The 15,417-nt window shown below is 34.6% G+C and overlaps 1 protein-coding gene across 3 annotated transcripts in view; it reads left to right on the top strand.

The window, feature by feature from the left end:
- The window catches only part of LOC145675504 (tubulin polymerization-promoting protein homolog), a 118,479-nt gene that overhangs the window by 82,183 nt on the left and 20,879 nt on the right, over window positions 1-15,417 (top strand). The gene's annotated exons all lie outside the window — the stretch shown is intronic.

Genomic DNA, 15,417 nt, shown 5'->3' with positions numbered 1-15,417 from the left:
ATCAGGAATACTTATTTATGACATTGCTAGTAACATGTTCATCACTTAAGACTATGGGGGTCACTGTTAGAAGTACTTACATCACTGTCAGGAGTACTTATTTGTATCACTGTTAGGAATGTGTTCGTCACTTAAGTCTATGAGCACCATTGTTAGAAATTCGTATGTCACTGTCAGAACTACTTATTTTTGTCACCATTAGCCCTTTGGGGATCATATGCTACAATTTGTACCATACGGGTGTTTCATGGTACATTGCGTTATAACTCCCCTATTTGAGCTTTTTTGTCCGTTTTTTTTTTCAAGTCCAGAGGCATTGTAGAAGACCTTACGTATGGTTTCACACCTTCCTGCGTCGAGACTTAGGAGGTGATGACGTCATAATTCTAAAATATATATTTTCATTTATTAAGCCTATGTTCGTTATTTTTTGGCGGGCTTATTTTTGCACGTAAAAGGTTCAAATTTTGCACAAAAATTCAGTCCACCGAGTAGTATTTACCAGATTTTTTTTCAGATTTCTGAGTTGAAACAGGGGGGATCCAGAGGGGCAAAGGATTGGAAAAAGGGATATTTTTACCCAAAAATCCCTTTCTTCGGGATTTTCCCGCCTTAGATACATGATGGAGACACGTGATTCATACCGTCTGAAAGGCAGTTTTATTATGAAGAGAATGATGGGCGAAACATGACCCTAGGGTAATTAGGGATGTCTCAGGGATTTTTTACAAAATATCCTTCTGTATACGGGAATATGGTACATTGTCGGTATATATATATTTTTTGGCGGGCTTACTTTTGTACCTAGAAGATTGAAATTGTGCACAAACATTCAGTCCACCGAGTAGTATTTAACAGATTTTTTTCCAGATTTATGCGTTATAACGGGGGGGTCCAGAGGGGCTAAAAGTTGAAAAAGGGATATTTCGACCAAAAAAATCCCTTTTTTCGGGAATTTCCCGCCTTAGATACATGATGGAGACATGTGAATGGTACCGCCTGAAAGGCAGTTCTATTCTGAAGAGAATGGTGGGCGAAACATGACCCTAGGGTAATTAAGGATGTCTCAGGAAATTTTTTACCTGAGATCATAGTGTTTTGCGGTAATTTGGGGCATTGTAGGAATTCTTGATAAAATTTCTCCCGCCCTTAGTATTCAAGATAGAAACTTGAAATTTGGCACACAGATTCAGTATACTAAGTACTATTTATCAGATTTTTTTAGATGTCTACGTTCACACAGGGCCTTTCCAGAGGGTCCTAAAGTGTGAAAAAAAATTTCCTCCGAAATTTTCCCTTTGACATCATTTTTCCCGCTCCTGGTATATGGTATGAGCATGCAAGTGGTACCATTTGAAAGCCAGCTCCATTGTGAAGAGAATAAGGTATGAACCATGATCCTAGGATAAATAATGACGATGCAGTAGCTGCTTGACTGAAAGTCTAAAAAATACTCCAAAAACCTATTCACGTAAGACTATGGGCGTCACTGTTCGAATTACGTATGTCACTGTCAAAAGTACTTATTTCTGTGACTGTTAAACAAATAAATAAAATAACAAATAATAAAAAAAAGACTACGTTGAAAATAAATCATCGCCCATTGTTCCGAACTGAAAAGTAAAAAAGCAAATTAGGTATTACAAAAACAGTAAGTTGGAGCCCTTCAAATCCACATGATGTAGGGTGTACTAATAACAGTGTGTCTACTGATACTGGAAATACTTGAATTGTACTGGAATTTAATTTTGATACTGGAAATACTGGAGGCATACTAGCATTTTGATCCACATACGGTAAAAATGATGAAACTGGTAATTTGTTAACAATACTTTTTTTTTTTTTTTTTTTTTTGTAAATGTTGTAATAGTCTTAGAAACAATTTTGTATCCATTGAGATTGTAATTTTTTCCAAAGAAAGAGTTGTATACATGGGGATAAGAGATGGCGCTGTAAACACTCAGTATTGGGGAGCTTTGCTCTAAGTTTTTATTCTATTTTTACTATTTCAGGGTGTCTATCGGTCACGAAAGTCACGAATGTCACGAAAAAGTCACGAAATCAGAAAATGGTCATGAAAGTCACGAAATTTAGCTTTTGAGTCACGATTTTTTTAAACTTCAAATGTAAGTACAGATTGTAAAATTTTGCTCTATAAAACGTCAAAGCTCACCACCAAAAATGTCTATGATCAGCTTTAGACGCTACCAAATAGCAAGCAAAGTACGTTTCTATCGTATGGATGAAAATTCGGCCTTCGCACCCAAATTCGCTCTTGAAAATATTAGGAAATTTTGTGATTTGGTAAAGAAAAGGTCACGAAAAAGTTACGAAATTTCATTTTGGGATTTTAGTAGACATCCTGTATTTACATTTCAATATTTTTGACAATTTTTTTTTTTTTTTTTGTAAATGTTGTAATAGTCTTAGAAACAATTTTGTATCCATTGAGATTGTAATTTTTTCCAAAGAAAGAGTTGTATACATGGGGATAAGAGATGGCGCTGTAAACACTCAGTATTGGGGAGCTTTGCTCTAAGTTTTTATTCTATTTTTACTATTTCAGGGTGTCTATCGGTCACGAAAGTCACGAATGTCACGAAAAAGTCACGAAATCAGAAAATGGTCATGAAAGTCACGAAATTTAGCTTTTGAGTCACGATTTTTTTAAACTTCAAATGTAAGTACAGATTGTAAAATTTTGCTCTATAAAACGTCAAAGCTCACCACCAAAAATGTCTATGATCAGCTTTAGACGCTACCAAATAGCAAGCAAAGTACGTTTCTATCGTATGGATGAAAATTCGGCCTTCGCACCCAAATTCGCTCTTGAAAATATTAGGAAATTTTGTGATTTGGTAAAGAAAAGGTCACGAAAAAGTTACGAAATTTCATTTTGGGATTTTAGTAGACATCCTGTATTTACATTTCAATATTTTTGACAATTTTAATATAATGTGATTCAATTTCAATATGTTCATGCGCCGCTTATCCTTCCTTATTATATTAACAGTGTAAAAAACAATTATTATTAAAACAGGCTAATTCGGCCATTTTGGCACGAGCCATCTTAATACATAATTTTATTTCAAACAATTTTCATTTAAAACAACATTAGTGACGCAGTCCACAGGGCTCTAAGGCCGGGACTTCCTTTATATATAAATCTTCCGTAAGGGAGGTAACTGGAACTGGAACTGGAGTTGTATACATTTTGTAATTAGACATTTAAAGCAATGGGTAGAGTGGAGAGCTGTGAGGGGAGTTGGGGGGACCCTTTAAAAATGTTTAAAAAATCATTTGTTTCAAAAAAAAAAAATCAAGGCTAATTAAATTTATTAAAAATATTTTATTTGGTGATTAAACAATTTCTGTACAAACCTGAAATCATCAAAAGTGAGATTATTCCTAAAGAACTTTTTTTTTAATCATTGTATTAGGCATTGAAATTTTGCTGGTAGTTGTATTGAATATACTGGAAATAAACTCGAATTTTGAAAATGAAACTCGGTAGACACCCTGAATAACAAGGGTAAGCCTCCAACTTACTGCTTTTTTAAATATCTAATTTGCTGTTAATAACTGAAATATTATTATTATTATTATTATTATTATTATTATTATTATTATTATTATTATTATTATTATTATTATTATTATTATTATTATTATTATTATTATTATTGCTGTTGTGGTCATGTTATGAAAGTTTGATCCTAATTGCTCCATTTGTCTTCCTTTTGTTGCAGATAGAGCATGGCCGCTCCATTAGAAGTTTGCACCAAAGAGGAACAACAAGCAGTGATTTTTTTTTTTTTTTTTTTTGGTGGTCGGAAGGTGTATTAGAGGCCGCAATCCATCAAAGACTTCATCAATAGTCACTCGTCTGTCTAATAGAACTATGTCACGTGCACGCTCAATGTTATCATCATTTGTGACCGTAGACGGTCTTCCAGCTCCTTTCTCATGTGTAACCATGTGCGACCCTTTTTGAATTTTTCAATCCATTCGTAGACACTGTTGTGGTAAGACTCTGTTCCCGTATTTTGCCTAAAGTCTTTGATGGATTGCGGCCCCTGATACACCTTCTGATCACAAAAACCGGATCACTGCTCGTTGTTCCTCTTTGATGGAAACTTCCAATTGAGCGGCCATGATCTATCTGCAACAAAAGGAAAACAAATGGAGGAATTAGGATCTAACTTTCATAGAATGACCACAACAGCATAACAATAAAATAAACGAGGACAGAGGTCAGTATAAACAATGGAAGAAGAGTCCGCGAATAATTTTTGACGTCAACATTGCGAATAATTTTTGAATTACCCTCGTATTTATTCTCGATTTCTTGAAAACTACGCATGACCAGCGGCGAAAATCCGAAAATCTGTCTTCAACATTGGGGGGGGGGGGGGGAGGATGGACGAGTAAGACCGTTCCCATAATTATTTTTGTTTTTAACCCTTCATAGCACGCGTGGTCAATTGTAACTTCAAAGCATGCGTGCGTCTCACTCCTCAATATTTATTTATCTTATTTTAATGTGTATTTTGTTTTGAAGCGATATTAAATTGTTTATTTTTTTATTATTTTTTTTTATAATTGCCCAAGTATATTTTACAGCACAAACTCTTTTAACAATTTTAAGAAAACTAACATTTCTCTATACGCGGAGTGTGACTCCGCGGCGCGTGCTACGGCGGGTTAAGCGATGTTCAAAATATTTATAAACTTAAAAAACAATGCTACGGAGGATCAGGGAAGCAGAGTTGTCTTCAACATTGGGGGGCGGGCAGATTTGAGGCTTATTCTGGGGGACATCAATTTAATCTCACTTTCCTTTGTGGCAATCGGACACAAATCATAACCTTTCTTTCCAAAAAAACACATTTCAAATAGGATTATTGGGGGGGGGACAGTTCCTCTCAGTTTCAAGATTGGAGGGATCATGTCCCCCTCATCCCCCCGGGATTTGCGCCAGTGCGCATGAGTATTTACTCTCATCCATATTTTGTTCCTCTTGATGGCATCTATTGGTTGATATGTCTCATTCTTGGGCATTTACCTCCGTCCCATTAAACCCTAATAATATTGTAAACTTTTCTTTGAACAGATATTTTCACACTCAAAATGCTTTGGGAAAGTCACTCAATATAGCTAGAACTTTTCATATGACAACATTATTTGAAGTGGATGATTAAGTGCTTTTAACGGGTGAAAAGTTTATGTCGTCCCTAAGCTAAAATCAATATTGACCATAAGTACTAAATTACATGCAACGAAACTTATAGGCTACTCTTTCATTTAATATAAGCTTTTGCAGTATTTTTCCATTTAATACAACTTTATATAATATTAACCTAGACATTGGAGTTTCTTTCCCGTGACGGAATAGTACTGGTACATAAGTTAGGTAAAATTCTTATGGATTTTCGCGTGACTCACAGAAGAGATAAATTAGATTTATCAGCCCCCTTGCGTGAAAGATACCTTTCTTTAGTGTTGCCAAAAGTGGTTCTACTCACTGAATTCTCTCATCCTAAGGGACAAAGTCCCAACGTCTGTTTAAGGTAATATCGATCTCCGTTTATAAAAGACATTGCGTCATATCGTTTTCCTTTCTTCTGTAGTATGTCTGCTCCGCAACCGTTTGAAAATAATGACAATGGCTGGGATTGTTAATACGTTAAAGAAAGACTAGATTCATCACACTCGATAAAGCTTTTTAGAAAAGCTAATAATAATAGTAGCGTGTGTTTGTGGTTCACTTTGATTTATTTTTGAAGCTTTGTGTATGCAACAGTCATGTTGAATTTCAAAGCACGAACAAACCTAGTTCTTTGAATAAATCTAAGTTTTTTCCATAATGCAATGATTGACAAGCATAAGCCTATAAGTATTTCGTCTTGATATTTTTTTTTAAAAAGTAAGAATTCTAAGAAAACTTCGTACTTTTGGATAGCGTCGCAACATTTCGACGGTGTAAGCGATGCAATGCACCGGTTCCCTCCGCACCCGCTGTTTGAAACTACTCACATTCAGTGTCGGACTGGGCAAGTTGAGGGCCCTTGGCGCGGGTCCTTAAAGCCCCCCTTTTTTTTCTTTGTCTACATTCTGGAATAAATCTTTTTCTGTAAACATAAAAAGTAAAGGAGACAAATTGTTTTGACTTCCCGTAGATCTTAGTCTCATTTTAACAATTTTCGATTTAGAAAATGCCCTCTCATATGTGACTTGAGTATATGTAACTTGATCGCGAAAATTCAACCAAAGCTTACAGGGCCTGCGCCTCGTGATTCCTGCGGGACCCCTAGGGCCTTGGGCCCTTAACGATCGCCAAGTAGCCAACGTGGTCAGTCCGGCACTGCTCACACTACGTAATACATAAATTACCTTCCTAATCATTTTGTGTGAGAGAGAGACATGCGTCTTAATCTTTTGTATTTGTTTTGAAACATTTCCTAATTTCATTCACTCTTTATAACAGTGATGCCAATCTGTGGGAGAAATCCCATATTGATTTCTTGAAATGGAATAAAGGGAATTTTCGTAAAAACTGACAGGATTTATGGGAGTTTTGATATTATCCATTCCATTGACGCCAACAAAATTGACTATGGGCGAGTAAACAAATACGTCTTCAATAAACGTGAAACTAAAGCTAATTTTCAAATTTTGTTAGTATAAAATGCACATTAGTGTTAAGATGATTTATGCAGTGATCTGTGAATCTCCAAAAACAAGTGCCAAAGAACGTTAATTATACTCTAGTATTAAAGAAAAAACAATTAACAAAAGAAGGTAAAGCGAGAAACGTCAACTTCTAAAATGTTCCATACGAAATGACTGAAGAATAAAGTTTATTTAGTTGTATTACACTGAGAAAAAAAAAGGACTAGGATTTCCGTGTGGATACATCGTATTTACGCGGGTGCACTCCGTAAGTAATGTAATCTCATGTATAAAAGTACAGCAGCAGTGTTGCCAACAAGTTGATAGAAAAAGTCGCTAAATAGGACATGAAATGACTCCAATTTTGGGTAAAAAGTCGCTAAAAAAATTTTCGTGGAATTTTGCCCCTTTCTTATATATATATATATATATATATATATATATATATATATATATATATATATATATATATATATATATATATATATATATATATATAATATATATGTGTGTGTGTGAGTGTGTGTGTGTGTGTGTACAAGATACGTGATTAATTCAAGCCATAGTACTATCTATGCTACAAGAACGTATATGAAAGTTTCATATATATATAACTAACTATAATGTCAGTTTTATATATTTTTAACTTTATGATCAATTTTGCTTCAACGAAATCAAAAATGAGTTTAGAACAACGAAAAAATAAAGATATAGGAAAATCTTACACACTTCACAATCCTACAGATAATCTGCTTGCTATCAGTAATGTTTACTTGTGCTTCTAAACGGAAGCTCTGTAAACTAAAGGACATTAAAATCTGGAGTTGGTCCCATTACAAGGGAAGAAATAACAGCAATCAAAGCGGGAATATAGCCATAAATGTTATGTACTTTCCCAGCTAGTCAACACTTGCGCTGATGCAAATAAGCAAAAGGAAAATAAACACATATCTGAACTGATTCTACCTATTATTTTAGTACAAGTTGTTCGCAGCACAGAAATCCCTAGATTTGTAAGAAAATCGCCAAATTATCATTCAAAAATCACCAAAAAAGTCGCTAATCTGAAAAATTATTTTTTGTCCCTATCATCGAAGGCGAATCCCCTAGATTAAGCGCCTTTTCCCCCAAATTGGCAACACTGTACAGCAGGTGGGAACACCATGCCAAGCCTGGAGTTCGGCGTCGAACTAGACTCGCTGTGATTGGATAATTTTATTCACATGATTGATTTCGTGTTAAAAACTATTACTCTCATAAGGTAGGGAGTCACAGATTTAGAAAGAACCAAGAGGGGCCACTCGTAGGAAGGAAGTAACAACATTATATACCTAAGTTATCACTAGACTTCGGATTTTTGCATATTTGCATGTTTTTTTCCTGACGTGATATTGATATTCTCTTTTAAACAGAAATCCGTTTCAGGTGTTTTCGGGTAAAATAGCAGAGTTTTATAGTGCATATATTTGCATATTTCGGAGGTTAGTGCATGTTCATGTCGTTACTGCATATAAATGCATATCTAAAGGAACGATCAAATTGATAGTTTTTAACGTCCAACAACTTTCCTCATAAATGGAACTTCAAGTTTAATATAAATTAAACTCAAGGGTCCTTATACAGAGTCGTTCTGATATATGATTAGCGTCATACTAAAGGCCTGACTATTGCAGGAAACATGTTAGTAGAACTCTTTAGTATGGCACTAATCACGCGTCAGAACGACTCTGCATAAGGCCTAAGATCTTAAAATGGTAGATTGTTGTCGGTTTAGAATATCTTTCAAGGTCGTGTGAATTGAGAATAACAAACGGGTGAGCGATTCATGCTCCCGGCGATGATGCATGACTGTCACCTTTTTGGAAGAAGATATAAATAACACTGTCAAATCACCTACAACAAAATTTCCACGTCGTCATCCATCTCAGAAGTTAAAGTTGCTATTGTTGTGTGTGTGTGGATTTGAAATTGTGTGATCTCGTGGCAGTATGAGAATGCCAATTGAAAAATCTGGGTCTGTTTAGTTCTAGTGAGACATCTTTAAATTCGAATTTTAAATAGCTCAGAATTTTGTCCAATTTTTGTCCACCCAAGCAAAAATTTTGTACATTCAAATAAACGAGGGAGGGCCATTTCAAAATTTGTCCTCATTGATCACTTGTAGCGCGGTATCTTAAAACTTGAATTTTGACTACCTCAGAATTTTATCCAATTTTTTGTCCACCCAAGAAAAAAGAAATGTACCATTCAAATAAACGAGGGAGGACCATTTCAAGATTTCGACAAAACTTGGTACACACATTTCTTATCCCCTATACTATTTTTCAAGATACATGCCGATTGTCTACTTTTACCCGGGGCTACTCCAGAGAGGTCCAAAGTTGATGGGAAGGATTTCTGGAGAGAATTTTCCCAACATTCTCTCACCTGTTCAAATGCAGCATGGGCCCCAATACATAACACCTTTGGAAAGCTTGTTTCATGCTGAAGAGAATGAACTATAAACCATGGTTTTCCAATGAACAGTATTGATGCAATAGCTGTTTCACTACGATTTTCTTTATACCAACAGGGTTAATGGGCCACAGGGACTTACTCCGTTGTCCATGGCACCTAATTTTTTGTGCATGAACATATCTTTATGTTTATAGAATAGACTAGGTTTGATTCGGATATCCGGATGGCACGTTCATGTCCGTTCCTTGTTTAGTTAGAATTCAATTTTGAAGATGTCTCACTACAGGTGATCGAAACTTTTAAATGGCCTTCCTTGTTAATTTAAGTGGTACAATTGTTTTCTTGGGTGGACAAAATTCCTTAGCTAGTTAAAATTCAAATTTGATGTCGCAGTACCAGTGATCGAAATTTGTAAATGGCCCTCCTTTAATAATTTGAATGGTATATTTTTTTTCTTGGATGGACAAAAATTGACAAAAATTGGACAAAGGTGTCACACTACAACTAAATCGGCCCGAAAATTCTTCTAGAAGTTATCTTCTGAAGCAATGGATTGAAGTTGAGAAACGTTAACAATTCAAGATGAAAATATATTTTGCAAAGTGTATGCTAAACAAGTAATACTTTCTAAGTAGGTAAGCTTGTTTTCGAAAAAGGACATTTCTATTTTGTTCGACAGCAAAAGCACAAACTTCAGCAACGCTTTTTTTTTTTTTTTTTTTTTTAATTCCTTCTTATATTTTCATAACAGTTTCAAGTCTGGTAAGAAGTTTATGCAACTATGAAACAGTCTAGATGTAGCTTTCTTTTTGCATACTTGACAGAGTTCATCCCAAAGAAACCGTTGAAAAATATATTTCGGGAAGAAATGAACAAACTTTTTAGAAATGAGTTCTAAATATGAGAGTATTTAAATATAAGCTTATGTTGCTTTCATACACACCTCTATCTCTCGAAATGTAAATTCCCTACTAAGTCTTCAGTTACGTTTTCGATAACTTTCCCTTCTTCCCATTTATTCCTTACTCAAGTCACTTTATTCTATTTAAAGTATCAATATTATACATTGTAAATTATTGCTGTTTGAGATGGACAATTTTGCGGTAGAAGAAAAAGTAATTTCAAGTGGATTTATTTTCTTTTAAACAAGAACATAGGGGTTTTTAATATAGGCTTTTAATACAGTAAAAATTGCCTTCAACAGGCCCCCTATTAAACGGAAATTTATTTTAAACGGAAATATTTCAGGATCCCACGCACTTAAAGGTAAATAAAATGTGTTAAATTCCCTTGATTAGGCGAAACCTGTGTTGCGAACAACGGATGTTAAAATACACTTTTTAACGGAAATTTTCAAGTTCTATAATGCAGTTTTTAAAAAATTTTTAGACATCCTGTGAGAGGTTAGGTATATGAACTACGTTGTCTGTAAAGGTCTTCGTTTACTTGTTACCCTACACATTTACTCTTTAGTCCACCACCATGTAAGGCCCTAGATACCATGCGAGTTTTTGAACGAAGTGCAATTTACATAGTTATCTCCAAATACCAATAACGCGTTCTCTAGCTGCTCTAGAGACAGGAACAAGGAGCATAATATACACAATAGATCTGAAGGGAGATGCAAGTAGAGGGAGGAGCGCTGAAAAGGGCATAACATCTACCTTTTGTCTTGGCCTTTGAGACCGTACGTAGGCTTTTTTTTTTTTGTTTACTGTAAGTTTTATGTGCATTCATTCGTAGCATAAATAAATAATATAATTGAATACGTTAGGTCTATATACAACATTTTATTTTATCTCACTATGTCCATTATGTGACTCACTATCTCACTGTGTACACTCATGTCCAAAATTATTGTCGCATGTCTATAAATATGTTATTCTAGGAATATAATTTGATAACGAATTCCCCCGGTATTTCTTATAATGTTAGTATCTGCATAATCGGCAAAGACATGTATGTGGAAAAATTCATGTCAAAAGAGCAGTAAATAAGAACAATAAAACGAAAATAAAACTTTCTTGTCCATTTAGCAACATTTTGTTTTACTCACTCTAATTTTTGTATTTATAATTTTTTCCTATGAAATTTACCACAAATATACATTTCCCGATTGTACATATAGTATCAGTATTAAAAGAACGCTGCAAAATCATTATCAAATTTTATTCTTACAAGAAGACAATTATAGATATGCGACAATAATTTTGGACATGAGTGTACCTTTTATTTATTTTTCTAAGCATAGAGTTATCTTGGTTAACTTTGAAACCTTTAACAGAAATATTTGGGAGTCCTGTTCAATTTCGCTAGGCAGGTTTTATTATGTGCTTATGCCAGAAATGTTTGTTTATTTCTCTGAGTATATTTATTCTTTATTCAAACATACTTGGCGCATTATTTGTAAAACAATGGCGGATCCAGGATACGATCAAGAGAGTGGCTAAACTATAGTTTGCAGCTTTATCCAGTGTAAAGCAGGATTGAAATACATTTCATTTTATCCAGTTTATACCTGAGCGTCAAGGGGGGCCCACCTATATATATATATATATAGGGTGTTTCAAAGCAACACCGACAACGTTTGGGAGGTGATTCCTGACACCAAGATAAGGCAAAAAGTATAGACCAACCTGGGTGCACAAATGCTTCCTTTCGGAGTTATAGGCTGCCGAAAACGTGAAAAAATGAAATTTAAAGGTCCATAGCTCCAAAACTATGGGGCCTACCGTAGTCGGGTCAAGACTTTACTAAGGAACTAATATGTGCTTTATCCAAAAATACGTGCTTCAGAATCCTGCAGTACTTCCGCAACAATTTTTATAGAGGTAGTTAGTGAGTACTTCAGATTATGTGCCCGTAACCAAACTGTCTGTAGAAAAATGGTTGCGTTAGTACCTTAGGATTCTGAAACATGTATTTTTGGATAGACCCCATACTAGTTCCTAAATAAAGTCTTGACCCGACTACGATAGGTCCCATAGTTTTGGAGCTATGGACCTCTAAAGTTCATTTTTTCATGTTTTCGGCAGCCTATAATTCCGAAAGGAAGCATTTGTGCACCCAGGTTGGTCTATACGTTTCGTCTTATTTGGTGTCAGGAATCACCTCTGAAACGTTGTCGGTGTTGTTTCGAAACGCCCTGTATAAGTAGATGTATTTTAATTTCACATACCGACTGGGAGCTGTTTGAACCCGAAGAAACTAAATTTATTTAAGAAGCCTTGGACGCTTGCGGAGCTGAAAATATTAAAAGCGACCTTGCGTTTATCAATACTCACTTCAGTTCATAACGAGATTAGAAGAGCGATGATTAGGATTTTGTAGTGCATTTGAACTGTTTGATTCAATAACGAAGCAGACGCCCCCAAGACCAATCGGACAAGTATTTCTTCGAAACGCACATTCAATAGACGCGAAAAATTCTGGCATAAAATTCTTGTATAATGTGAATAGTGTTCCTGGGAGCAACGATGCACGAACTTCAGATTTAACAGCAAGTAACTTGTTTTTTTGAAATACTGTCCCTTAACGACCCGTGACACGGAAGGAACATTTTCGATGTACAGTAATGCAAGTTTTCGCCAGAATACACCGAAAACTGCATAGTTGTATATTGTAGCATGAATGCATCATAGTTATATACAGATATATGTAGTTCAAGTAATACAGCTTTTTTGTCTAAAGATAAAATTCCTCATTTAACGTTAGCATTTGATTGTTGCATATTTACAACTTTGGTGCATATTTGCATATTTTCAGTGCATATTTTCGTGATTTTTAGCGCATATTTGCATGCATATTTTGCTGTTTTTTAGTGCATATCGATCCGAAGTCTAGTTATCACCGTCGGAATGGGTATGGCGTTAATTCTAGATTTGAAATGGTGGTCCCATAATACAAAATTTTTGCTGGACGGTGGTGTAGATCGTACTACTGATGAAACAACATTACTTAATGTGGTGACGCGCGTAATCTGGTAAAAACAGCATTTACATGCCGACTGGATTATGCATTTTTCTCCGTGTACGTTCAGAGGAAGATCATGGCACAAGAGCATGATGGAAATATTAAACTCTCAACAGAATGTTTCATAAGCATTTTCAATTGTATCTTGCAATTAAGGAAAATACGTATTCATAAGCTGTTTGTTATGCATAGATGATCGAAATTTTTGTATCACTAACTTATATGTTGAAGAAAATGATTGATATATTCACTGTTTGTCTTCTAAGTTAAAAGATGTTATTAGTATAGTGTGGGAAATTCAAGAGCAAAATGGGAATTTCTGCCTCTCAAGATGGGATTTTTATAAAGTTTCAGGTTGGCATCACTGCTGCATAGTAATCAAAATTTGCAAATTTAACTAGATTTTCTATGGTGTTTATCATGTTTAAAGCTTCAACTATTACATCTTCAAAATAACTTGCTAATCACGGATGTCACAAATACCCTCCTGCACCGGAATCATGAAGAGATTTGTTACGGCACTGCTTGCGACATCAGGGTGTCTATCAGTCACGAAAGTTACGAAAAAAGTCACGAAATCAGGAAACGGTCATGAAAGTCAAGAAATTTAGCTTTTGGGTCACGATTTTTCTTTTTTGTCTACAAATGTAAGTACAAACTGAAAAATGTTGTTCTATAAAACCTCAAAGTTTACCACCAAAAGTGTCTACGGTCAACTTTAGACCCTACCAAATCGCAAGCAATGCACGCTTCTATGGCATGCATGAAAAGTCAGCCTAATTCGCAATCAAATTCGCTCTTGAGAATGTTACGAAATTTTATGGTTTGGTAAAGAAAAGGTCACGAAAAAGTCACGAAATTTCATTTGGGAATTTTAGTAGACATTCTAAACACGTATGCATTTTATAAGTATCGAAATCGTTCGCTACGAATCAATAGAAAAGATAAGTAATTAATTATTGAAGAAATGTTTATATAAGACTTTTATTGTCCACAGATAGTCTTGGTATACAAAACAATTTAAAATATCTTATTTGAATCTTAATAAAGTATAAATATAATTCACAAGACATGATTTTCTTTCAAGTAAATAGAAAAAAAGAAAAATAGAATATCTACAGAATATAAATCTACATTTGGTACGATTATATACGTGTATATTTGGTCCTGGTAATTATGATTTAATACATACAACAAAAAGTATGAAATAATCAACTATCAAGTGATAATTCAGAGAAAAGTTAGTTTTGGAAGGTCATCTATTTACATGATTCCACTCTAATTAACTTTAAATTTCTACAAAATAACTTAATTCGTAGATAATTTTTTGCAAAATAACCTAAGGTATAGAATTGCTTTCTTTGTAGATATGTTCACTAGAGATAAATAATGACAGTCAAGGAAACCTATTACTGAGTAAATATTCTTATTTAAGTTACAATAAAATAAACAGATCTGGGGTGTGCGTATACCTCACTTGATAGGGTTACACCTCATATAAGAGAATAGATCAGGTTCTGGTGAATTATTATTGAAGATTAACGAACTGACTAAAGTATTCACATGTTTAACTTACTTTTAAATACGTTAAATGTCTTAGAAGATTTACGAATTAAATAATGTTAAAAATCCAGCCAATAAAATTCTTTTAGTGAACCTCTTCTGAAGAACGTTTTAAAAAACCTCTGGTAGACAATAAACAGAATTACGCACTAGAAGCTCAATTTCGACTGGTAGATTTCAACGGATGGAGGATAATTGCTTCCATCTAACGGCGAGATGAGAATCTTCGTTTCAATATTAGAAAATGAAATATGGATAGCTACCGTTAAAGTCGCCGTAATCCGTTAAGATGTTAACGGATTGGCTCTATTAACGGACGATAGGCCGAAATAATTACTCTAGTTATTTATTGAAATAATAGAATTCAAAAGTTTGCTTTCGTTTCAGTTATTGCGTGGAGTAACGAATGGCGTTACTCGTTAAGATGGTAGTAGATTGACCCCATTAACGGAACTCGACCGAAATCATCGTTCTAGGTATCTATTGGGGAAAAAAGAATTAAACATTTTACTTCCGTTCAAGAGTTATCGTGCGAAGTGATGGATGTAGTAACATTACAATATTGGAAGTTCCATTTGCGTGATCTTATAATAAATTGCTATAAAAATAGGTCTACATAGATGCAAATGCATCTACTATTAATTTGTTTTTAAGTGTAAAAATAGCTTGACTAAATTAATGGGGGAGGGAGACAGTAGTAGGTCAAATGAGTATTTTCCATCTCACTGCAGGAAAAATAAGATTCAAACATAC

Source organism: Thermobia domestica, chromosome 18, assembly GCF_964235325.1.
Source record: "Thermobia domestica chromosome 18, izTheDome1.hap1.1, whole genome shotgun sequence".
In the NCBI taxonomy this organism is placed as follows: Eukaryota; Metazoa; Arthropoda; class Insecta; order Zygentoma; family Lepismatidae; genus Thermobia; species Thermobia domestica.
This window is presented reverse-complemented; position numbering and strand designations above follow the sequence as displayed.